This window comes from Saimiri boliviensis, chromosome 12 (assembly GCF_048565385.1).
Source record: "Saimiri boliviensis isolate mSaiBol1 chromosome 12, mSaiBol1.pri, whole genome shotgun sequence".
NCBI lineage: Eukaryota > Metazoa > Chordata > Mammalia > Primates > Cebidae > Saimiri > Saimiri boliviensis.
Genome location: NC_133460.1, coordinates 55,659,659 through 55,687,461, shown reverse-complemented (window position 1 = coordinate 55,687,461; position 27,803 = coordinate 55,659,659). Strand labels below are relative to the sequence as shown.

Here is a 27,803-nt window from a genome sequence, read left to right as displayed (position 1 = left end):
CCCAATTCTTGATTACCTGTCACAGATACAGTTGCTTTACTGAATTTTGGTATCTGACATAATTTTTAATCTGTTTTCCCTTTGCTCCATCCTCTTCACGTTTCTCAGGATTTCAACAGAAATGTGGCAGAGGATAAACCTCTTCATATAGACAGCACTTAATCAGTCCGTGCCTCTCGCTGGCTCACTTTTCTCTATTGATTTTAAATTTAAACAAAGGTCTGAGACTGAACAATGCACCTCCACAAATACAGCTGACTTGACCGAAGGTCAGGACGGATGGACGTGCATATTTCAATCTTGAGATGAGTAGCCCAGCTGCAAAGTGCTCTAAAAAAAAAAAAAGGGATGATTTAGGCCCTCTGCTCAACCCCCAGAGAAGTGGGGGTGCCTGCTTGATTTCAAAGGTGCTCTCCTGGGACTACAAGGAAGGTCACCTCACCTCTAGGGGGTGTGGTGGAGTCAAAAGTCTGAGGTTCCAGTTCCTAGTGCTATTGCCTTGGGTAACCTGTTCCATCTCTCTGTGCCTCTGCTTCTTAGCATGCAGAGAAAATGCTCCTTGGGGCTACTTCTGTCCTAATGAACATCAACCTTATTATCATCTAGGCCAATTTCCTGTGCTGTGAGTAGCTCACATAGTGAACATCATTATACAGCCCTTTTTCTTTCTGTCTCCTCTTTTCCTTTCCTTGATTCATCTTCTCTTCTTCCTAGAATATCTATAACCCTTGCACTCCCTCTTGCCTTCCTTGAGGATTCTATCACAGACAGAATCCAAACATCACTGTCCTTTTTTCCCATCTGACCTTTCATACCTTTTCTAAGAAGTGCCTAGTCCCTAATATGTTAATACATGTTAGGATGTTATGCCTTTTTTTTTTTAAGATAGACATTATTATAAAAATAGACCAACTGACTAAATCCCTAATGGAATTTCAGGCAAAATAAGTAACTGGAGAAACACCATATGCCAGCCATAATCATTGCTACTCACTCCCACCTCCGAAAAGAAAGAAAAAAAGAAAAGAGAGAAATTCTTTGTACATTTGAGGAACTAGCACACCAGAAAGGGAGATTATTTGTCAAATAAAAGTAACTGCAATAAAAATTGCTATAATACTTTAATATACAAAATGTTATGCAAACATGGGGAAAAAATTAGCTCTGCCTCAGGGAGGCAAGAGGTGGGCAGAAGGCACACAAGATGTTTTCTCTCAATGCATGTCTTTTCATAGTTGTGTTAAGTCACAAATATTATACAGACTTGTAACAAGTTAAACAATACAGAAGAAGTATTTAAGAATTTAATAATTACTAATTTCAAGATTTCCATGAATACCTCATATAGAGTGATTCCCAGGATATATGGTATATGTGTGTGTGTGTGTACAGATACATATGTATATGTTTGTGTACATATGTAACTGTACATAAATATACATATATATGCAAGATACCCTGTTAAGTAAAAATCCAAAAAGCAAAAAAACATAAATCAACTCAGCTACTTTTTGGTAAGAAAGAAGTAAAAATAAGATTTAAAGAACACACATTTTGGGAGGCCGAGCCTGGTGGATCACAAGGTAAAGAGACTGAGATCATCCTGGTCAACATAGTGAAACTCTGTCTCTACTAAAAATACAAATATTAGCTGGGCCTGGTGGCACACACCTGTAGTCCCAGCTACTCTAGAGGTTGAAGCAGGAGAATCGCTTGAATTGAGGAGGCACAGGTTGCAGAGAGCCGAGACTGTGCCACTGCACTCCAGCCTGGTAACAGAGCAAGACTCAGACTCAAAAAAATCAACAACAAAACAAAATGAAAAGTTCACACACATATGTCCCTCTATGCTTTTCAAAAGAATATAGGAAGGATAGACCAGAGACTAAGAATGACCAATGTGTAGCAGGTGAGTAGAAATACAGTAAAGGGGATACGAATGGGGCTGAGACTTCTCTGAATATGTCTCTTTTTATAGTCATATAGTTTACATACTCAGAAATTAAAATACATTGAAAAGGATGGAAAATGCAAACTGTAAGTCTGAATACAAACAGAAAAAAATGAACCTGTTTGTATATTACATCTATAGTACGACTATACAAAGAAATTAATTAAAGTAATTTTGGAACACAGTCCTTCTGCTACATGCCTGAACACATTTCGAGTAACAGAAAACTACAAGGAAATCTTGAGCTTTAACTTAGGAGGCTTATTGTTGTTAGTGTTATTGCTATTTTCCTTCTCAAATTATTTTGTGTATGCTGTAGAACAGAGAAAATACATACATATACTGAGGTTGTTAAAAGTCAGGATTTTCGGAGAGAAGAGAAATAAAACTAAAAATGAGGGAAAATGAGGTACGTAGACAGAATAACTCAAGATGTCCACACTCAAATCCCTGGAACCTGTGAATATGTTACCTGACATGGCAAGAGACACTTTGCAGATGGGGATATTATCCTGGACTATCTGGATGGGCTCAATCTGATCACATCACTCCCTTAAAAAGAAGCTTTTAAGACCGTCATAAGAGAGGGACAGGTGACCATGGAACAGTGGTCAGAGAGGTGCAATGTTGCTGGCTCTGAAAATAAAGGAAGGGGCCAGTAGCCAAGGAATGTGTACACCCTCTAGAAGCTGGGAAAGGCAAGAAGATGAAGAACTGCAGCCCCACTGACTGAATTTTAGCTCACTGAAGACCTAGGTCAGACTTCTGACCTTTGGAACAGTAAGATAAATTTGTGTTGTTTTAAGCTATTAAGTTTATGATATTTTGTTATGGCAGCCCTAGAAAGCAAGGTAGAAAAAGAAAGAAAGGATAAAGATAAGAAGAAGGTGACAACAGCTCTGCAAATTTGAATTTGAGTAAGAAATTATTAAAATATACACATATGACTGTGTATACACATGCATGTGCACAAGTCATGCATGTGTATAGGGCATCTAGCATCCACATACTGGTTTCCAAAATAACAAGGGCTTCTGGAAGAAATGGCTGAGTCGTGTTGTGGGCCAGGGAATGTAAACAGTGATCCTAAAATATCTTGTTGTGCCAGAAAGCAGGGAAAGAGCACAGAAGGAAGTTTGAAGAAGCTCTCTCGTCGCCAAATTTGGCACTATTTGAATATCAGAAAGAATGATGATAGCAATTATTTGATACATTGGATTTTTTTAAAAGAATCAGTCCATAATGATATTTAAACAAATATAAAGACAAATAAATGCAAGGGAAGAGGGAAATCTCTTATTTAAAGAATGACAGCTAATTCATATAGAAGGAGTGACAAAATTAGGAAAATCACCATATGCCAACATAGTAATTCAGGTAAGTATTATCAATGGCTGTTACAACTATTGGGTAAAAGTTTATTGGGAAAGAAAATATTGACACAGCCTTAGATTGTCACTCTTTGGGTTATTTATTAATTAAAAGGGGGAACTTATCCTTTAGAGGGGATCCATCTGGTGGTAACCACGTTAGCCAAATGATCAATCTTAGCATCACTAAGAAAGGGAAAAGGGATCACTATCATGTGCCTCACAACATGATGCAGTAAAATATACCCAATATCACCTAGGCCTGCCAAAATGTTAAACATGAATCAAACCATGAGAGAATGTTCAGAAAAATTCAGAACATGGGACATTCTAAATAAAATTGACCTCGGCTTTCAATAATGATGACATGTCATGAAAAGCAGGAAAAGTGGAAATATACTCTAGATCAATGGGCCTTCAGTTTCATCAGAATCACCTGGAGGGCTTCTTTCCACAGAAGATTGCTGGATCAACCCCCAGTGACCCCAGTGATGTAATACCGCTGGTCTGGAGACCACCCTTGAGAACCATGCCCTAGATTTAAAACACTCAAAAGCCTTAATCATCAAATGCAAGGTATAAACTTTGATTAAGTACTGGATTAAAACAAAAAGAATTATAAGAGACACCATTGGAAAAACTGAGGAAATTTTACCATGAACTGCCTATATTAGGTAACAATGTTGAATTAATGTTAATTTTCTTAGGTATGATAATGGTATTGTATTATTGTTTCACAGAAAAAATGCCCTTATGCATAGGAGACCCATGCTGAAGTATTTAGGGACGAAGTATGATGATGTCAGTAATTTATTTAAATATCTCATTTAAAATGGTACATACAGGCCAGGCACAGTGGCTCAGGCAATCTGTAATCCTGGGACTTTGGGAGGCCAAGGCGGGTGGATCACCTGAGGTCAAGAGTTTGAGACCAGCCTGGCCAACATGAAGAAACCCCATCTCTTCTAAAAATAGAAAATTAGCTGGGCTTTGTGGTACATGCCTATATTCCCAGCTTCTTGGGAGGCTGAGACAGGGGAATCACTTGAGCCAGGGAGGCATAGATTGCAGTGAGCCAAGATCATGCCACTGCACTCCAGCCTGGGTGACAAGAATGAAACTCCATCTCAAAATATAATAAAATAAAATGGTATATACAATACACAGGCAGACTTAGAGACATAGAGAAATGGCAAATATGGCCCAATATTAACAGTGAATTGAGGTAGATAATATATGCATGTATAATGTACTATTCTTCCAACTTTTCTATAGGTTCAAAATTTTCACAGTAATAATTTAAGAGGAAAAACCTTGTTTTTCTTAGCATGTGACACTTTTAGTTGGAGATTACCGACTCCATGAGCAGTTTTCAAATCTACTAATTTTTATTAATCTGTATTATAATTGCCTTCTCTTCTATCAAAAGAGACCTATAGAAGTGACCTATTTAAGTATTACTAGCTAACAATGATTATGATCATTTTAGGCCAATGCATCTTCCACAAACAGCAATCAGTGTCTTAAAAAATTTAGTTTAAAATGAACAATTATTTGCCCCTCCCCCTCAATCCCATCAACCCTCTGCTTTCCTGTTCTTCCAACCCCCTCAAGAGCATATATTCCATATAAGTAATCTATTCTTCTTTTATTCCTTCCTTCTTTCACAAAAACGCATAAGACCCATGTTTAACCTGCATTACAAAATGCCTGACTTGAAAAGTTTTTTTCTGGTCATGGGCTCATGACTTTTTTTTTTTTTTTTTTTTTTGAGACAGAGTCTTACTCTGTCGCCAGGCTGGAGTGCAATGGCACAATCTCGGCTCACTGCAACCTCCGCCTCCCGGGTTCAAGCAATTCTCCTGCCTCACCCTCCCAAGTAGCTGGGACTACAAGTGCATGCCACCACGCCCAGCTAATTTTTGTATTTTCAGTAGAGACGGGGTTTCACCATGTTGGTCAGTATGGTCTCAATCTCTTGACCCTGTGATCTGCCCACCTTAGCCTCCCAAAGTGCTCATTACACAACTATTTGTTAAGATTCTGTGACATGCCAGAGAATATCCTGGTGGACAGTGATACAGCAGTGTATCCCTGTGTGAGGATATGTAAGGCTATTGGCCTGGCACATAGCAAAGTCTAGTCTAAGCTCAAGGACACTATAATCTACTGGTGGAAAGCAGGCAAGACAAGCAAGTAGACAAAATTTAGAAACAAACAACTATAATAAATTTTAGATACAAATATCATGGAGGTCGTAAAATGGGGCTGGAGGATAGACCTAAGAAACGGAATACCTAGACGCTGGTACTAGCTCCTTTGGAGTTCAGGTTTGCAAATTTTGGCAGGAAACATGACTTATGTGAACCCCAGTGTTTATATTTTAAATGGGAATAATAAACTTTGCCAATGTAGCCCCCCCACAGATGACAATGAGAAACTTAAGCTTCTGAATGACATGTATTATCTTTGTCAAATGATAATATTTTTTGGAATATGCCTTGATAATTGGTCATAATTTTTATAATAAGGATCCATCATATAACTATCCTGTTACTGTATTAATAAGGATTGTATAAGGTGCTGTAACAAGCCCCCAAATTTCAGTGGCCCAAAACAATAGAAGCTTACATCTTTCTTACTCAAAAGGCCAATGCAGGCAGCTTCTTCCAGGTGTGATTTTTGTGGCTCTGTCTTCTCCTATCAAGTCCTCTCATTTGCATCATGCCAGTGAAAGGGGAGAGAATGCGGAAGAGGCACGGCCATTTCTCAAAAGCCTTGGTCATAAACTGACACACATCCCTTCCACAAACATTTCATTGGCTAAAACACATTCATGTGACCATATCTTGCACAAGTGTGACACACTCATGTGATCTCTCATAACTGCAAAGGAGAATGAAATGAAGTCTCGCTTGATAGCCCAAAAGCAGGAGAAAATGTGGATTTTTGTGGGCAAAAAGCAATTTCTGATCCTATGATTAAAATGTTTTTTCACATTATTCCTTAATGTGGAATAATGTAATATGTTATAGAGAATAAAAAGGGTAATTTTACAGTGAGCTGTGGGCAACTATGGGTAAGACATGATACTATATTGGTGCCTTGACTTGTGGGGCAAAGCACAGGATCTATCACGGTGCCTGGTACATAACACCATATGTATTCATAGGTCAATGAATGAGCATCCCACTAGATTCTAAGCTTCATGAGAACAAGAAGTCTGATCTGTCTACTGTCTACTGTAGTCAATTAAGAGCCTAGCACTGTGCCCAGCATGTAGTAACCAGTAAATATGTTAAGAATTTATGTTTTGAAACCGAAAATTATATTTTGTTTCTCAAATTGAGCATATGCATTACAGGATTCTCTTGGAGCAAAAACTTTGATGACACACTTTGCCATGTTAGAACAGTTCCAAGCCATTCAGGCTTTATCTAAATACTAAGGAACACTTAAATAAGTGATAATGCTGCAGAACCATTACAGCTATATTTTAGTACCAAAGCATAATAAGCAAGTAGACAGTATCTATTCTTAAAATAGAAATCAGTACATGTCTTTAATTGAAAATTAAAAACAACCCTAACTTCCAAAGAGCTTCCATTAATTAATTAAAGCAATGAGTTTGCAAGCTCCTGAATGACAGCAAGTTGCTGTTGAAGGCCAGCATGGGTATGTAAGAGTAAAAGAAACCAGCAGCAATTTCAACAATGAACATAAATTCAGGTATTATATGAAAAAGATCTAAACACAGTTAACCAATAAGCGAAAGAAGTGTTCATGAATTTATACAAAGACATTGTTTTTCATGGTAGAATCAAAGGACAATGAATCCAGTTGAATCTGGATATAGCAACTTAAATTGGCCTGACAAGGTCAACATACACGAGGTAAAATTGAGAATAATCACAACCAACTGGTTTTAGGAGAGATTCAATAATATCCTATGTGAAAATAACATTTACATTTTATAGGTGTTTGTGATTCATTCTCTCTGTGTCGCTCATGTCTCTCTAGTTCTTCATCTACGAGTGGTTACTCTTGTTTTGTTACTAGAATGTCAACACTTAAATTAGGATCAATTTCGAAGCCCACATCTTTGAATAAGATATTTATCATACAAATATGAAAATAATTTAAATAAAAATGGGATATAAAACTGTGAGAATCACCAGGAAGCAATAATTTTACATAAATCCACTCTTGTAGCAAGATCGTAAGAGGCATGTCATGTTCATCTGAGAAACACACAATTAGAAGAACTGTGATAACTAAAGCAACATAACTTTTAAATTTACCATTTAGATTTTGTGCTTCCCAATCAAAAGAAGAAAAAAATACATTCCTAAAGTAAATGTTCTTATCCTAGGAAAAGCTGAAACGGTTTGTTCCCCCAAACATCCCATGACAAGTCACATGACAATACTTATCTTTGCCGGATAAAATTTGCCTTGTCTTTCAAGGCCTAAATAAAATGCCATCTCTTCTTAAAAGACTTCCCTGATTTCCCCTTGGCAGAATTCCTTGTTTTCTTTTTCTATGCACTACCCATCACACAACCATCACACATATCCCACCGCAGCACAGTCAAGCATTTTATTACTATACTACCTCTTAAAAGTAATTTACTTAAACCCAGGGATACTGTCATATTTATCTTTGAATCTAAAATCTCTACTGCAGGTCCTAAAAATCAAAATGTGGTTTAAATCTTTGCTGAGTGAATAAAGGAATGTATAAAGGAACTAACGTTATCTGTCTACAAACCAGAAGGTCCAGAAGGTTATGAGAAGAATTTGCAGTTAAGCTGTGAATAACACTTTGGTTATCTGATGCCCACAATGATTAAAAGGGGAGGTTTGAAGGAGGTGAAATATATCTTAAAAAAAAAAAAAAAGTTTAGGTACTAAAGAAGAAGTCAATTACCTAAAGAATCTTCTATCTATTAAAGAAACTGCACACAGAGAGTTGACTATTGGCTCACGAAGATAACTCCAGGCCCAAATGGTTTTAATGACAAATTTAACCAATGATGTAACAAAGAATAACAGCAATTCTACACAAACTTTTTCAAAAAATTGAAGAGGTAGAAATACTTGCCATGAAACCAGCATTACACTGATACCAAAAATAGGCAAATATATTAAAAATAAAGTACTGAACAATATTCCTCATGAACATATATGCAAAAATCCATAATAAATACAGCAAATAAGATCAAGCAATATATAAAATTTAGAGTACATCATGACCAAGTATACTTTATCCTAGAAATACAAGGTTGGTTCAATATTCAAAAGTAAATATAACTCACCATAACAACTGAATGAAAAAATCATCTCAGTTGATGCATAAGAAAATGTCAAAATTCTGCATTAATATTTTTATGATAAAACTCTCAGAAACACAGGGAAAAAGGGAAAGCTCCTCAAATTGATAAAAGTCATCTACAAACAAAAACTATAGCTAACGTCATCTTTAGTATCAAAAGACTGAATGCATTTCCTCTACCAAATACAAGATGGGAAATTTACTCTCACCCATGTCATTCGAATCACATAGCCCATCTTCCCATTTTGAATTCCCAGTCTCTTGTACTGTAGGGAGTATGTGGCATGATCCTAACAATCCACTCTTGGGAAATAAGGTAATTACAGTCCCTAACTATTTCAGCACAGGGGCTGGTCTCTCCCATGCTGAAGAAGCAGTAGGCAGACTCCCAAGAGCAGGAAGTGCTAAGGACACATTGAACAGTGTTATAGTATTGTGACAGCAGCAGAGTAGGGGTGAGGATTTTCTTTCTAACTCTAACAGGAAAGGCATAGCAAAATATCTGCCCACAAACCTGGACTAAGTCCTCTGGCTATTTAAACATTAACAAGGAAAAAGAGAAGTTCTGGGTTCTAATGATCTTTTCATAGCATTGTCTTCTACATCAGCATGGAGATGGCAGCAGAAGGCCAATGGTCTCCCAGAAGCATGGCACATTCTAAAGATCTCCCTCAGCCCTTCACAGAATCAGTTATTTATTTGATCCCCTCCTGTGTGCAGAATACTATGTGGAGTACGGTCTGGTTCTTTTACGGAATGAAAAATGTTTTGTGTTTCATTTCATGATACAATATTCAAACTGCATTTTCTAGTTATAAACACAAAGCTTCTCTGTTTCAATGAGAACTTTCAACTGAAAGATATTTCATGGAGCAAAGCATTAGCAGATTTCCTGCCTCTCTCCTATTCCTCCCTCTCCTCTTCCTCGTCATCACCATCATCATCATAGGTAACTTTATTAAGCTTCCTATGCATAGGCACTGTGATAAGTATTTTAAATAAACTTTCTCATCAATTGATTTTTAAACAACCTTATGAGGTAACTAATATTATTTTTACCTGTTTTTCCTTATTGCCTGTAAAATGTATCTAAACAAAATTCAAATCCCTGAGTCCTTTGGGGTAGTGTTTATGTTCTCCCTGGGGCTCACCCAATCAACTTATGATGCAGTTCATGAAAATCCTTGTCCATAGTTTTTACTTTCTCTCCCTACATTCCTCAGTGCATAAATCTATCACAACCTATGGTTTGTTCTATTGGTTCTGATCCATTTAAAGAAAGAGCAGTCTTAAAAAGAACTAGCAGTTATTTCCAAAATTCAGTTACTCTTAGACTCTTCCTGCATTCCAGTTGGAAATGAGTCTCCTGGGACTTTTAAATGGCACACTCATGATTTCTGTTTTGGGAGACCTCCCCATTGCACCTCTGCTATTAGTGGGCCAAGAGGAAAGTTCAAAAGTCAGGTGTGTGGTAGACACTCTTGATCTTACTGGAAACTAAGTCCCATTGGCAAATCAGCCCTTAGGCTTGGCCTCAAAGACTTTCTCTTTGGAAAATAATGAAAATCCAGCCAATAAAATTAAATCTGTTGGCCCAAATCTTCTCACTTCTAAAGATCCTCATACTATTGTACAAGAGGTAGCTTCAGAAATTAGTGACATTTTTCCATGTAAGATGACAAAGCCTCCCAAATAACTGGCAAGCTACTAAAATTTCCTACCCAAAAGGGCTGCAGAGAAGACCAAAGAAAAGTCAAAGTAGAATTCAGGAGACTTGAGGAGCGCTGTCTGAGGAACATGTTCTTTGCCACACTGCTGGATAATTAAAAGAGTTTAGAGTTGGTAGAACTGAGCGTAGTGTAGTTTGCAGGCCACCTGCAGCAGAATCTAATTTCTGATCCTAGACATCTACATTTTTAACAAGTTTACTGTGATTCTTGAGCACACTTAAGATTAAGAACAAATGTCATGGACTCAAGAGGCAGATAACTTGGGTGCAAATTCATTTGTCTCTCAATATCTGCACCCGTAAAATGGGAACACTCATAATGTCTCATTCCTCAAATTAAATGAAATTCTGCACATAAAGAGTTCAACAGTGACTATTAATAGCATGTGGTAATCCCTTGATTCCTGTTGGCTGCCATAAATCTTACAAAAATTAATTTGCATAGCATACTAAGCCTTTCCAAAAGATCTTTACAACTATAAAATCATATTATCCTCACCACAATCATAAAAGGCAGTGAAATTTTCATTATGCCTATTTTAAAGGGAAGAAAACAAAAGCACAGGAGGTAACAGACACCTGGAATGGCAAAGAGGTGATCAAGCACAGGAGGTGATAGTGGTTGCATTTGGCACTATATTGAGGAGATTCTGGAGGCTTCCTTGGTGTCACTGACATGCTAGCCTTTGTTAAAGTCAACCTGCTGTTGAGTGGGAGTTGTTATTAAAATCTGAAGGTAGGGCCAGCTACCCAATATCTATATTCCTCTTCATCTTGTACACAGAGCCCTTATGCTGTTGAGCATGGCCGTGCTCACCTTGCCTTTTCTTCCTTCCTGCTACTTGGAACTTGGAAAGAAGAGCTGGTGTAACAGCAATAACATGGTGACCGTAAAATCAAACTTGAGGATGGGAGACAGTCTGTTGGAAGGTAGAACCAAAATCAAAGAAGCCTGTGTTCCTGGTAAAATCCTAACAGCTATGGACTGCCTACATCTGAAATTCATGTTATAGGAGAGGATTTTCTTAAAGCTACTGGTATTTGGGGTTAGTTGTAGCAGAACACAATTCTTAACTAACTCACATAAACCCTTTTTGTTATTATCACTCCTCTTCTCTCTGAAACTATTTTCCTAAAGACTATATTGTTGTTTGGGGGTTTAATTTTTTTCTTATATTTTTATGTTCATTGTAAAAAAAATTAAGTGTAAATTTAAAAAATAATAATCATGTATAATTCCACTGCCCAAAACTAACCACAGTTAGCATTTGGATATTTTGCTTTCTGGTCTCTTTTATTTCCACATGTTGTACGGATGTGTTCACATATATCCTTCTTCATTTAGTTTATTACTTAAGTATCTGCCTATCATATTAAATCTAATCTAACCACGCTGTATAACACTGTGTTCTGTGAATGTGCCATAATTTATTTAGCTTTCTTATCTAGTTGGATAATGACTTTTTGTGTGTATTTTGATGCTACAAGCATTACTATAGTGAATATTTTAGTGTATAAAGATCCTCCGTTTATGTATCTTGGATTCTTTTCTTTAGAATAGATTCCTAAATGAATTCATCTAGTCTCAATTCACAGCACCAAAATGCTTTTCAGAAACATATTAATATGTACCCAATCCACTCTATAGCTCCAAGTATGGCTATTGAATCATCTTTGCTAGTTTAATAAGTGGAAATATTATATCCAAGCATTGCTATACTTTTTAAGCATTTTATTATTATCAAGAGTGAACATGGCTTATGATGTTCATTACGTATCTCACTGTGTTTTATGCAATTTTTGTATCTCTAACATATACCATTCTCCCTGGATTGCAGAAGATACTCAATATGTTTTCACCAGAAGGATATGGTTATCTTTAATTGCAGTATACCTGAGATGGCCTAAGAATTGCTTTTGTATACTTTACAGATTGTTTTATATCCCATGGAGTTTTAGAGCTTGAATACTGGCAGTCCATGAATGATTATAATAATGATAGCTAACATTGAACTTTTCCTATGCATCACATACTGTCCTAAAAACTTTAAGTAGGTGCATTATCTTGTTAAACCATTACAACAACCCTATGAAGTAGATGTATTAGTCTCCCTATTTTAGGATTCAGAAGCTAAGGCAAAAATCAATGAAATTGATATTAAATCAATGTTTCATTGACATTAAATCAATGGAACAAGGATTCAAAATGATTCTAGAATGAGATTTTACTCAGTGTCTCTAATGTGAAATAGAATCTTCTAAGTGTTTTAGGAGAATATCAAGAGGGAAAAATATCATGGCCCTGATATCCAAAAGTTCAATCTGTAGACAGGGTGTATAATTTGTGTGAGCTTATACTGGTGGTAACTTATGGAGCCAAGAATTTGATCTGGACAGTGAGTCTCTGACCCACCTGCTTAAGCACTTTGTATAGAATACACAAAGATAAAAGTTGGCACATGGCAGTGCATACTTAATTATCAAAGAGGCAGACCGAAGTGTTAAGTGCCCTCAAAAGACAGCACATTCACCACGAGCTGGAACAACTGGGAATGGCCTTCACTATGAAATCATCCTTCACTACGACATCAAAATGGCGGCCAAAGAAACATGGCATTAAGAGAAAAGATCTCTGATGGAAACAGACAAATGTAGGTTCAAATCCCAGCTCCCCACTTCCTAGTGTAATGGGAATATACACGCTTCTGTAACAAGGTGGTTGTAAACATGATGTAAGTTGGCATGTATACAGCATCTAGTGAAGTTTCAAGTCTTTAGTAGGAACACAAAAAATGTGACTTATCTTACATAACAGACACTATGGATTGGCTCCCTTTTATCCTGCCTTCCTCTATTGTAAGTGCATGAAAACCAAAACCCTTGATTTTGTAGCCTCCCAATGACATGATCTGGGTAATGAGAAAGAGACAGATATATTTAGGAAGCTGTCTCTCCACCAATGAAAAGTGAATTTCTCATAAGGGAAAGACATCCCTCTTTACCTTGCCTCGGGTGATGGAATGATGCCAAGAGCAGTAGCAACTGTTTTGAGATGGTGAGGATAAAAGGTACATGCTAAAGAGGTAGTGGGACAGAAAGACAGAAAGGGCCTCGATGCCTACTGATCTGCTCTTTCAGCCGCTGTCACAGTCCGAGGCTGCCTGCCTCCTGAGTGAGGAAATTAATGCCTACACATTTCGGTCACTATTTGTTATATTTTTGTTGCTTACAGCTGAATACTTTTCTCATCATTTGCCAGAGTTCCTTGTATTTCCCTAGACCACAGAACATACATATCTGAGGGACATATCACCCATCATCAAACAGCCAATGTCTACTTTTGTAGAGTCAAACATTGCTTTCTATAGGTAGGACTCAGGACACCAGGTTTAGGTGGCAGACTGTGAATCTAATACTTCTGTTCATTATCAGCCAGTTGGGGAGCTGGCTAGTTATAGTCTAGAATTAAATGTTGGGGTCACTTAATGAGATTTTAATCACCAATGACAAGATGAGGGACAGGAATTTGGGGAGTACTATATAGCTCATATAGAGACAAACTGGCCAGGACTCAGATTCTAGAACTGCTACATACTAAGAGTGACCACAAATAATTAGCTTCGATTCTCTTGACATCAGTTTTTGCCTCTATAAAATAAAGATAATAACCCTTACCTTCTAGAGTTAACCACTAAAATCGGTATCATATTATATGTAAAACAACTAACACAGTGACTAGAAATCATAACAGTAACCAAAAAAATAGCTGAAGTTATGATTACTAAAGACCATAAGAAATAGTAGCTCTCCATTCACTTACCTGCCATTTACAAGCACCTGTCATAGGCCAGGCCACAGGTTCTAGAAGCAAAGAAGAAAATCAGGTTCTTGCCTCCTATCCTCCTATCCTGTACTATGGAGCTTATACTCACATGGTGGAAACACAAAGTGAACAAACAGGTAAAGGACTCAATTCTCTAAGAGGGTAGAAAGGGCTAGGAAGAAAAATAAAGAGGAGTTCAGGACTTCAGGGGCAGCAGTGGGTGGGATGTCATTATGGTTAACAGTGAGCCATGCTTTGGTCTTCATAACAAGAATTTTCTCCCCATTTTGCTTATGGAATGATGAAAGACCAACGAACCCATCGGTATGATTGAGTAATTGAGTATCACATAATGCTGATTACCTCTAAAGCTTACGGCATTAGAACACAAATTCTTGTGATTAAAAAAAATTATTTAACATATAAAAAGATGCAATTCTTATCATGTGCAAGATCTGAACACTAGAAAACTAAATATCTCAACCCCTGCCCCTTTGTCTCATCCTTCAGCCCCACCTCATTATCTACTGAATAATTTTCTTCCAAGCCCTGCCACTGAGTGTGCTCTCAGACACCGAAGAGGACTTGAGACAACTGGCTACAGACGGACATTAAAAACACAATCTCCTTTGTCTAAAATGTTTCTAATGATTTTTATAAAGTGTGTGTTATTTTCTAAGACCCCATGCTCCACAGACATAGTTTGTCTATTTCATTTAGAGAGGAAAAAAAAAATGAAAAGCTGAACTATGTCTGCATTTTTCTGTTCGGATGAAGCCATTGCTCTCCTGTAGTCTCAGCCTGTTTCTGTCCAGTGAGACAGCACTTCCACTAGTTATGTCCTTTCTCCTTGAGCCACCCTGGTCCTTCCACACTCATGGCAGAGGTACAAAATATTGACTTGAAAAGTCATTAAGATATAAGTATTCCAGAAGAGAACACATGGTTATTTGAAGTCATTGGACACCATTCAAAAGGAAAGATCTACGAAACACAAGAGCTGAGAGCCGTCACGCTGTTTCTCCTCCATTTCTCACATTAAGGAGAAAGACTAATTATAAATCTCCAGCAAATATGACCTGGTAAAGAGTTTTCAAACAAAAGCTTGCACTGAAAAGGATATCTGGCAGATCTGGGTACTTGTTTTCACTAATAACCATTAAAGTTGTTCCTAGTAAACCGTTTTACAGCAACATTAGAAATATCAGAGTTTACATTTTTGTTAATGAATTGCTGCAGAATGTGAGCGCTGCACCACGTCTCCAAACAGCTCCCATCCTTGCTTTGTCTCCGTTGTGCTTTTTTTCCCCGTTAACATTTCATTTCCAATGACACGTCAGCCGTCTTTCACCAACCTCAAAGGAAAGTTGAATGCGGGGCTCACAAAGTTAAGCTGACATTTGCTCCCTTCCAATAAAAAATATTTAGTCCATTAAACATAAATACCTGTCATTATGATACATGGACTGGGTGCAAACCTCCCGGTTCCCTCTGATGTTTATTACATCCAAACAACTGCAGTGCCTGCATGTTTTCAACTTTAGTGTATTGATTAAACTTTTAAATGGCTGCCATATAACCCAGGGACAGCGGGAAGATTAATTTGCGTCAATGTTCATCTGTAATTCATTAGCCATTTATTCTTTACAACCACATGGGCTATCAAGAAAATGCAGGCCATTTTTCACTCGGCACAGGCTGAGAACAGATTCTGAAATTTGTGCTGCATACAAATAAGTTCCCCGGGCCTGGCCAGCTAAACTGCTTGGCTTTTCAAAAGTTAAAGTTGGGAAATGGCAGAAGGGAAGGAACATTAAGAACCAGAAATGGGAAAGACACACATCCTCAGGGTACTCACGATTTAACTGAGTTTGTCCACCATCTTTTCATCCTTGGATTATGGTTTCTTATTTCAGGGGATTAAAATAACAGAAACTTGTGCCTGAACAAGGGCCATAAATAACACGGGTAGCTTTTTCCCATTCCTCCCTTCCCACCCCCCTTTCTAATCTCTCCTAAAATGCTGTTTCTGGCAGAAAACTCCAGCGAGCGGCAGAGAAGTAGAAAAGTGCATAGCCTAGAGGAACTTGGAGCTGTGATCTCAGGGACAGTGGCATTTGAACCAACTCTCCCTCCAACAGTGGAATCTCACCCCGCCTTGAGTTGGGAAGGTGCCCAGCTAAATAGCGGCGTGTTTCCTGAGGGAAGAGGTAAGCCATCTGGCTTCTCCACGTGCCCTCCTGACCCCGCTGGCAGAACACAAAATGCATATTAAAGGCATAAATGGAATAAGCACCCCAGTGAAAGGCCCTTCGACACACAAGCCACTTTGGGGAGGGAAAGAAGGAAGAGTCCGCGTGTGCTCAGGTCGGGGCTGGAGGAGAATAAAGCACACAGGGGAAATTTTTCTTCATAAGGATGAATAATTAAAGTGGAGAGCTAAGTGCCCAGGCCTCACCGTAGTTAATAACTGCCATAGTGATCAGAAAAAAAAAAATCAATGGTCAGGATACCATCTGGGGAGGATGGCTAGCAAGTACCCATTTGCAGGACATATGAAAGCCAGTATGGAGCTATACAAGGCAGCAACTGCTTTTCTCTGGTCTGCAGTGCCCACAAACATCAAAAGCACCAGGCACATTGGTAACCTTTGGTAACAGTGTCCGTGAAGGAGTCCACAGAAAAGGCCTTGGGGATGAGGCGGTAAATTACCCATTTATAATATAACTGCGCAGGCGGCTTACAAGTAAGGATAAAAGGGAGCCCTCCACAAAGGCATCCATCCATCTGGAGCCATCCTTGTCCCAGTCCAGAATTACCCACACCAAAAATCAGCAGTATACAACTTTTCAGGCCCTCAGGGAGATGTGGTGGGAGATCATCCTGGAAATTCAACCTGGGGAGTTTTATTTGGCTTGTGGATGTGACCTGTAAGTTTCAAAAGAAATGCACATGAATTGTAGGAAAATGCACTGGATGAAACCTCAAGGTCATTAGATCCAGCCTCTTGCCATGTGTAAGATCCATCAACATTATATATTTTTCTAGTAACTAGTACACTGGGCTTTGCATCTCACAAGAGCTCAATACATATTTGCAGAGTGACTATTTCATACAACCTATCCACACAGATTCATTTATTCAACCATTCAACAAATATTTACTGACTGTCTATCACATCTCTGGCACTGTTCTAGAACTAGGTTAAAGTGGCAAACAAGTGTAGCTGAAAACGGATTGCAATAGGGTAGTTCTGTTATAGCTGCCTTTTGCTTTCCCATGGAGGCAAGGGACTTTCTCGTGTCCTAGAACATCAGTTTTAGAGGACAAGGGGTAAGTGCTTTGGTCTTTCTATGAGCAATCCCTGAGAATGGTGAGGGTTAAATAGCTTGTTTTATGAATTAATTGGATAAGAGCTAGAATAAAATGAGTCTGAAATTCAAGAAAAACTCAATATACACACATTTATTGAAAATTTCAGATAACCTCGATTCTAAGCATAAGTTTAACCTCTGAAAGTAAGGTTAGAGTAAAGGTTTATTTTTGGAGCTGACACCTCACAATATGCTACTTGCCAAATTTTCTATCATAATTGACCTTGTTTAGAGGAACAAAAATGAATTTTTTGAAGGTTTCAATCACTTAAGAAGCAAAAACTGATGACAACTATGTCTACCCCACTTTGGGGGAGATATTGGGGTATAAAGAATAAATATAAATTATTTATCTCTAGTCTCATGCAAGAACTTTACAGTCTCTTTGGAGAAACAAAATTAACACATAAGAGCTAATACGCAGAGAATTAGGGGCAAAATGTTTACATGCATTTTTCCTCTTAATTAAGTAATGAAAACAAATTATATCTCATGTAATCAAGGCAACTGGAGTACTAGAACTCTCACACATAAAATTGGTGGATGATAGTCACCTGAAAAAAACATATTTTAAGAGCCTGAAAATGCTTTTCCCTTCTCTCCCCTAAATTCCAGTTCTTGATGTTTATTCCAAGGAACTAATTCCTCAAAGAAAGGAGAGCTACACAACAAAGATTTTCTCTGCAGAGCTTTTTATCATAAGGAACAGGTAGTAAAGCAAAGATTATGTAAATAATTATGTATTGACTCTATGGACCTTTGGACAGTCATTCAAATGGCAATAATAAGTAGAATGGAGAAACAGAGAAAAGCATGAAACTATGATAACATCACATGTGAAACTGTAAGTTCACTAGAGTTACAACCATGTATTCATACGAAATACTGCAAGGAATATATATAATTCATAATAGGGAGTTAATATTATACAAAATATGTCTCCATTTTTTACCAAATGTTCTATGAGGTTGTTTTACGGATTTTGTAATTAGAAAAAAGTTCTACAATGTTTAAACTCCGTGGAACAGATACTAAAAGAAGCTTCATGATGAAAGAGCTAGCGTTTGGCCTTAAAGAGGCCTTAAAGAAACAAATTTTAATAAACAGAAAGAAAGAGAAAGAATATCCCTGGCAAATGATATTCTCAGCAAAGCCTCAGAATTTGAAATGTGCATGGCCTGAAGCAGGAATAATGAAGAGATTTGTCTGGCTCGAGTTGATGAGGCACTTTAGAGAAATAATGTCAAATAAATAACACTAATTTTTTAAAACTTTGCTTATGTGAGAATGTAACCATTTCCTTTCTACCTTTCCAAACTAACAGGTATATTTCTTACTTTAGAATCCTACTTTAGCTCTCCCTAATTTTATGGGTCAAACACTTTTTAAAAATATACCAGAGATTGGTCAAGTTTTTATTTTATTTATTTATTTATTTATTTATTTATTTTGAGGCGGAGTTTCACTCTTGTTACCCAGGCTGGAGTGCAATGGCGCGATCTCGGCTCACCGCAACCTCCGCCTGCTGGGTTCAGGCAATTCTCCTGCCTCAGCCTCCTGAGTAGCTGGGATTACAGGCACGTGCCACCATGCCCAGTTAATTTTTTTTAGTATTTTTAGTAGAGACGGGGTTTCACCATGTTGACCAGGCTGGTCTCGATCTCTTGACCTCGTGATCCACCCGCCTCGGCCTCCCAAAGTGCTGGGATTACAGGCTTGAGCCACCGCGCCCGGCTCAAGTTTTTATTTTTAACTTCAGAAAATGATTCTGCATTCCTCTTAGTTAATATATTTAAAAAGAATAGTTGACATCATTTTGAAATAGAAGAGGGTAGATAATGTTTCTAATTTTTAAAAAAGTAACCAATAAAAAGAAGAAAAAAGAATAATCAGGATGGGTGGTAAGAATTAACATGATCTCACAAATAATGCTGCAATAGTTAAGCAATATGAAACCTAAAAAAAAAAAAAAAAAAAAAAAAACTGAAAGAAATTAATGGTACAAAAGAGAAGAAAAAGAACAAGATTCTATTACAAAATAATTTATACTATGATAAAGCTGATATTTTCAGTCAGTGAGGAAATGAAGTGCTGTTTAACAAATGTTAGAACTAAATGAATTTGCAAGCCCAACCAGATAGTCTAAGACAAGAAAAGTAACTTAGACAACAATCACCACAAATGATTAGAGACTCTCCAAAGGGCTATGCATAAAAGCAAAGGAAGAAATATCACCAGAAACCATTGTTGGGTCTAGCCATGTAAAGAGTTTTCCTCTGCTATGGTAAAACACCATAAAAGACTAAGATCCAAATTGCAAACTTAAAAAAAAGTATGCTTTTTATCATCTATGACAGCTGAAGGATTATTATCTACTTGAGTAAATATTTCTTATAAATAAAAGCAAAAATTATTAACAGCTCCATAAGAAAAGCTGTTTATAACATAAATATAAAAATAGTCAATAAACTCACTGAGCAAGTTGTGTCCTGCAAGGCATCAGAGAAATTTTTTAAAGAGGCATTTTGCTATTTTAAAAAAATGGTAATATATAACATTTGTGATCATGTAGTAAAATGAATCCTCTCATGCTCTGCTGGTAGACGTTTCACTTAGTACAGCTTTGTGGGAAATCTGTCAATGTATATCAAATACCTTCAAAAAATCTTAAAACAAGCCAAACCAAAGCAAAATCTTTGTCTTTATGTCCTTCCCCCTGCTTAACAAATATGAATGGGTTTTTGTCTCTGCAGGACAGTCTGGATGGAAGGGAAAATTTACTCTGTTTTGAATATACTTTTGACTTTACAAGAAATGCTTCTAATTTTTTTTACCATTAAGAACAAAGTATGCTATAGGTTTTGTTTGTTTTAGGTAGATACTCCTTATTTAGCTAAAAAGTTCCATTCAACTCCTTGTTCCCTGAGAGATTTTCATTATAAATGAATGCATGCCACTTTTTCAATATGCAGTATTTTCACAAATGTCCAACTCAGGATTTTAAATTTTCATTATTTTTGATGAGCCATGTGTTATAACTTTTTAAAAAATATCTAAACAGATGAGTTTCAATTTAAAAAAAATATATTGTTTTTGAGACTGGGTTATAAAACTGGCTAATTTTTATATTTTTATAAAAAAAAATACAGGGTTTCGTACATTGCCTAGACTGGTCTTGAACTCCTGCTCTCCAGCAATCTGCCCTTCTCAGACTCCCAAAGTGCTGAGATTACACATGTGAGCCACTACACCAGGCCCAGAGATGGGGGTTTTCTAGTTAACTTTTTTTTTTTTTTTTTTTTTTTTTTTGAGACAGAGTTTTCCTCTTGTTACCCAGGCTGGAGTGCAATGGCGCGATCTCGGCTCACCGCAACCTCCGCCTCCTGGGTTCAGGCAATTCTCCTGCCTCAGCCTCCTGAGTGGGTGGGATTGCAGGCACGCGCCACCATACCCAGCTAATTTTTTTTTAGTATTTTTAGTAGAGATGGGGTTTCACTATGTTGACCAGGACGGTCTCGATCTCTCGACCTCGTGATCCACCCGCCTCGGCCTCCCAAAGTGCTGGGATTACAGGCTTGAGCCACCGCGCCCGGCCTCTAGTTAACTTTTTAGTATAAATTTCTAAATTAAAAATTTATTATGATCAGAGAACATGTGATTCTTAGTTTTTGAAATTTGTTAAAATTTGCTTTTATAGCTTAAGATGTAGTCAAATTTAAAAATGTTCCATATATGCTTGAGAAGAATGTGTGCTTTCTAACTGTCCATTCCATATATGCTTGAAAAGAATGTGTGTTCGCTACATATGTCCATTTAAATCAGCTTGTTATTAATCTCTTTTATCTCTTTTTTGCCTGACTTATCACAATTGCAAGAAATATTTTGAAATCTTTTATGGTTATGTAGATTTTTATATATTTTTCTGTTATATATATATTTGCATTAAGCGGTGTGAAGCCATCATAATTCATTAATTCTAAGACAGTTTTTTCACATTTAACATCCCAAAATGAAGTTCTATTACAATTGATATAATATGAAACCATTATTTCATAGTTTAATTACAGGAGATTTTTACTGTTCATAGTGGTAGATAAAATAATAGCATGTCTTACAAATGTTGGTATCTTAGATATGATGAAATACAATATTTTAACAGGTACCTACAAACTTAGACTTTAAAAAATCTTTTTGGTGAATTAAAAGGTCTATCATTGTATGAGGTTCTCTCCATTCCCAGTAATACTTTCTGTCTTGAATTCTACATATGAGAGATATATTCTATTTGAGGTAGATAGACAGACAGACAGACAGACAGACAGATAGATAGATGGATAGATAGATAGACAGATAGATGGATACATAGACAGATAGATAGATATTCTCACTTTGTTTTGTTTTCATTGCCATTACCTGGTATATCTTCCAACACTTGTGTCCTTATATTTTGGTATGTATATTGCAAAGGATATCTAGTTGGGTTTATTTTATCATCTAGTAGGACAATGTCTGTAGTTCACTTGCGAGTTCAATGCATTTAGTGATTATGATTGTTGATCCCTTTAGACATATTTCTAGCATATTACTTAGGAATTTGTATTTATTCCACTTCTAAGCTGCTTTTTCTCTTTTCTTGCTTTAAAATGTGTATATGTATATTATATTTTATATATTTATATATATATTTCCCCCTTCACTAGTTTGAGATTTATATACTTTTTTTTTTTTGCTGGTTATTTGTTAAAATGTATCACACATTGCTGATCTAAAAAATCTCACATTAACATCTTAAACCCTTTGCCTAATACTTAAACTCTGATAATTCCCTCCTGACTTAGATATTACATTTGACAGTGATTTCCTTCTGGCCTTTTGTGAAAATCCACAAATTATGTTTTCATAAAGAAAATGTTTGTTTAGATTTACTTACATGTTTGCCATTTTTTTCTCATGATTCCTATAAATCATTTCACACTTTCCAAGATAATTTATTCCTTTTCACAGGTACTCACTTCAGAAGTTCTTTTAGTTGAATATACAGGTAGTAAATTCTTTCCATTTTTGCCATACCAACATTTCTTATTTTGCACTCCTTCTTGAGAGAGAGCTTTATTTCTAACACAATTCCAAGCTAATATTTATTTTTCTCTCAGTACTGTGAAAATATAATTCCATGGCTTCCCTGCTTCTATTATGATGCTGAGAAATCTGCCTGTGCCTTGTCATTTCTCTGTAGATGACTTTTATCTTCTCTCTGGCTACTTATACAATCTTCTCTTTGTCTTTGGTGCTCTGTAGTTTTAATATTTTTGATTAGGTAGGGCTTTTAAGTTTATCTTCATGCTCTACCATATGTTTCCTATATATTTTTATGATTTTCATCATTTTGAAGACTTCTCAGCTGCCACCTCTTCAAGTATGGCTCTCCTATCTTTTCCCTATTGTCTCTTCCTGAAACTTTGATTTGTTGAATGGAAAATCTTCTCATTCAAGCCTCTGTATCATCTAACCTCTCAAAATTTCCATTTCTGATTATTTCTGTGTTGCATTTTATATACATCTTTAGAGCAACTTATAGTTTACAACTAATCTGTCTTCATTATAATCTATTTAACTGTAGGTTTTAAAATATACGTAATATTTTTTATTATACTTTACGTTCTGGGGTATATGTGCAGAAAGTGCAAGTTTGTTACATAGGTATACACACGTCATGGTGGTTTGCTGATTCCCACAAGATGGCTGAATAGGAACAGCTCTGGTGCACAGCTCCGAGTAAGAGTGATGCAGAAGGCGGGTGATCTCCACGTTTCCAACTGAGTCACCTGTTTCATCTGGCTGGGATTGGTTAGACAGTGGGTGCAACCCAAGTAGGGTGAGCCCAAACAGGGTGGGTTGTCGCCTCACCCGGGAAGCCCAAGGGGCTGAAGAACTCCCTCTCCTAGCCAAGGGAAGCCATTAGGAACTTTTCCTGGCACTCTGGAACTCTGGCTTTCTGGCTCACATAATATTATTTTCATACTGAAAGTTTTACTTGGCTATTTTTCAAATTGGTTAATTTTTTAAAACTCTTATTGCTCTCTCTGTTTTAACCCACCTTTATTTTTTAATGATTTCATACAAATTTATGCTCTGATTGTGGTAATTCCAGTATCTGATACCATTTTGATGAATTCAAATATGTTTCTTTTGCTAACTCTTTCTTTTGAGATTACCTTAACTGTTTGCTAAATTTCTGATTGTGAGCTCATATATGCCTTTTATCAACCTGTGGAAATCTTGACAGCCTAAGCTAATGAAGCTTTCTTTTAGAAAGGATCTGAGCTACAGATATGAAACCACTTGATTAAACTTCAAGGATCCAGATCTAACAAAGGAGTTTTTGATTCCTATCCCCAGTGTATAGTGGGTCCAAGGCTCTGTCTTTATATTTCAATGTCTAAATTTGGGGAAAATACTTATTTCTCTGATTTCAGCTTGGTGTTTTTCTTCTCTCCCAACCCCCCCCCCGATAGCTCCTATTTCTAGCTGATCCAGAAATATATTAACATTTATCTAGAAATAAGATCTATTTAAGAGTATGGGGGCTGGGCACAGTGCCTCGTGGCTGCAATCCGAACACTTTGGGAGGCCAAGGCAGGCAGATTGCTTGAGTCCAGGAGTTCAAGACCAGCCTGGGCAATATGCAAAAACTACTCTACAAAAAATAGAAAAATTAGCTGGGTGTGGTGGTGCATGCCTGTAGTCGCAACTACTCAGCAGGGAGGATTGCTGGAGCCTGGGAGGCAGAGGTTACCGTAAACCAAGATCATGCCACTGCACTCCAGCATGGGTGACAGAAAGAGACTTTGTGTCAGAAAAAAAAGTGGGGGGAGGGGACTCGTATTCAGAGTGTCTATTCTATCATACTTTCTAATATACATTCATTATTTTTTTAATGGCTTAAATACCCAAGTTAGTGAAATTACACCACGAAATTCAAGGTTCAATTTGCCCCAATAATCATATTTAACTAATGAAAGTTTCCAAAACCTTCTTTTGATAGATATACTGTTTGGCCTTTAAATTTATTTTCTGGGCATTTAGCTGAAGAACATTTAGCTAATTCAGAAATGCTTTAAATTTAAGTTCAGATGGACTATGGAGTTACAAGAAAAAACATTTTCCACATACTTCCACATTTTCAGATTAGATTAAGTCCCATAAGTGAAGTGGCCACACAGAACAGAAGCAGATACAGCACATCACAGCACAGCATAGTATTTCTTAGTTCTCAAAGTCCCTAAAAGGAATGTTGAGTAGGTTGGGACCTGTCTTTGCAAAGTAATGGACAACTCATGCTTTTTTCAATATAACTTCCCTTTATACTCAAAGCTTGCATAATCATGCCAGAAGAACGTATTACAATTATATATGCACATCTGTTTTTAGAAGTTTTATAGGAAAGAACTTTCTTGGTTCTTGTGCAGGTAGAGGTAGTAATCAGTATGTAACTGTACTTGAGCAAAAGCTCTATCTTCATACTTCTAGCTTTCTAGAAAGCCCATTTCTTCAAGGATCCCATGATGATGTGTGCACCAGCATGTTACCATGGCATTACTTTAAATTGTGTAATCAAGTATGTGATTCCAGTTTTAATATTTGACCATTGACAGCTTTCAGGCTGCACTCCTTCACTTTTTCCTCAGCCCCACATCTGGGCAGGTTGGTAAGAAAGCCAGCATGTTCCCACCCTTGGCACCAGTAGGGAAATTCAAATCATGCAAACACTGGCACACATGTGGGAACATTCTCCCCAATGCTATTCCCTAAGCCCAATAAAAAACCAAAGCCCTTTGCCCCTTCCTTCACTCAAGCCAAACAGACTGACTTGGATGCCTGCCCTGCTCTCTCCACAAAGCTTCATGATGTAATGAACATTTTCATACTCTCCTGGTGCTTTTGTGGCATTGTCACTCTTGATATCTGAACCAATTTTGGGAAGGTGTGATTGATTCTACTTCTCTGCTAAGCAACCACCTGACAACTGGCCCTGTGATGAGGATGATCTAGGTGATGGCCACTATCACCTGGGGAGCTTTTGTCCTCTGTTTTTGGCAGGCTAACAGGCTCTGCTTCTGGCTGGCAAATAAGCACTTTGAAAGCCTGCAGGTTAGCATGCACTTTGAGCTGCATTTGCTGAGTCCTACTGTGCCTCTTCTATAGATTTAATCAACCTAAGTTGAAGTTTCAAGATTGGCATTTAGGGACAAGAGTATGTGGTTGAGGTGCTACTTAAAGTTGCTTTAGGTCATATGCCTCAGCCTGGGTCTATCTTTGTGCCTTAGATTAAATCTCTTTCTAGCATAAGCTATGGTTTATGATAGGTTCAGGTAAACGATTCTTACCCTACTACTATTTATTGTGTGTCTTAACCAGAAAAGGACCCTATTCAGTAATGACAGAAAAGACTGATACTAATAAGCTATGTAGTACATGGGCCCCTTGTGTGCCATTATGTCAAGAACAGTCACCATGTGGCATACCGAGGTCTACACTCCTGGAAACAGGTCATTCACACATACATGACCTGCCTATCCCTCTGCCACCAAAAGAAGACCTGATCCTCATAGTTAGAGGGGAAGAGTATCCATGACTCTCAAAGCACAGATCTTTATGAGACTCTTCCCCACTTAAGAAGCCAGAGGACATCATCACTCCAGCAGATAACTATTACATATAAAATTGACCAACAAAGACACTGTGTTCATTGAGTGATGTGGCTTATCAACGTATCAAAGGGCAAAATCAAATTCTACTTAAGCCAGTACCCTATCCAATAAAACGACTGCCATGGGGGAGGTCCCTCACCTTGATGATAATGAATTGTTACTCTCTGAAGGGAAAATATATATGCATATGTCTTAGCAAAGAACACACAACTCCTTTAAAGTGTATCCAGCAACCATCAAATTTAAAAATAAGTAAATAAAAGTGAGTGATGGGGAAACTAAAACAGAGACCGATAATTTGACCCAATTAGAAATCTAAAATGTGCTAAAAATATATAACAACAATTGAAAAGTTAAAAGGATGCCAATTAGCCTTTGTGTTTTAAAACACAGATTCTAAAATAACTCTAGTATCTGTTAAGCTCAAAAGAAGTGGCAAACCTTCATGGTCTTGGCTAATTCTGAGGCCCAAATTAGAGTTATGTTTGGGGATCACACCAAATTTGAATTGACCTCTATTTTGCATTTGGTAACTCCCCTAAGAGTTTATCATAAATGTGTTAAATTGCTCTATATGTAACAGAGTTACCACACTCTCAGGATGGTTACCAAATGCAAAATAGATGGCAGACAGGTATGTCTCACCTTGACAACTGGTATACTTTTGTTGTCTAAATCTTCCATGGCCTTAGCACCTATTGCTTTAACATATATAAATAGTAGATATTACCTAACCCAATGAGTAATAAATTTAAATAAAATTAAATATCTGTCATTTAAAATCACCTTGAAAAAATGGAACACCATGAGCCTAAAATGGAATCATCCACCCCTGGTTAAAACAGTTAATATGTCCTAATATAGATTAAACAAAGGCTACAGAAATTAAGGCCCATAATACAAGAGGTACTATCTTCCTATTTAACGGTGATTCTAAGGGTCACTATTTTTTTTTTTGTCTTGGTTGCTTTGCTTTTGGTATCATTGCTTAGAAGGTTAGGCCAAGGTCATGAAGACTGACTCCTATGTTTTCTTCTAAAAATTTTATCATTTTGCTCTGGGCAACAGAGCAATCAGGCAACTGCCTGATTTCAAAATGTACTATAAAGCTATAGTAATGAAAGTAATGTAGTACTGACACAAAAACAGATACATAAACCAATAGAAAAAAATAGAGAATCCAGAAATAAACCCAGGCATTTATAACCAACTCATTTCTGACAGAGGCATCAAGAACGTACACTGGGGAAAGGACAATCTGATCAATGAATATTGTGGGGAAAACTGGACATCCATAGGCAGAAGAATAAAATTAGACCCCTATCTCCTAGCACATTAAAAAAACCAAAAATGGATTAAAAACCTAAATATAAGAACTGAAACTATGAAACTACTAGAGGAAAACAATGAGGAAATACTTCAGGACATTAATCTTAGCAAATATGTACTGAAAAAGACCTCAAAATAACAGGCAACAAAAGCAAAATTTGACAAATAGAATTATATCACAC

The 27,803-nt window shown here is 37.1% G+C and overlaps 1 protein-coding gene and 1 long non-coding RNA gene across 5 annotated transcripts in view; both read right to left on the bottom strand.

Moving 5' to 3' along the window:
* LRMDA (leucine rich melanocyte differentiation associated) overlaps nt 1–27,803 on the bottom strand; it is a 1,103,079-nt gene that overhangs the window by 18,690 nt on the left and 1,056,586 nt on the right. The window lies entirely within an intron of this gene.
* On the bottom strand, nt 45–27,795 carry LOC141580599 (uncharacterized). Its single transcript, XR_012512850.1, has 2 exons — nt 16,066–27,795; nt 45–14,245 (listed from the first exon to the last, which is right to left on the bottom strand). It is a non-coding gene; the product is annotated as an uncharacterized LOC141580599 (long non-coding RNA).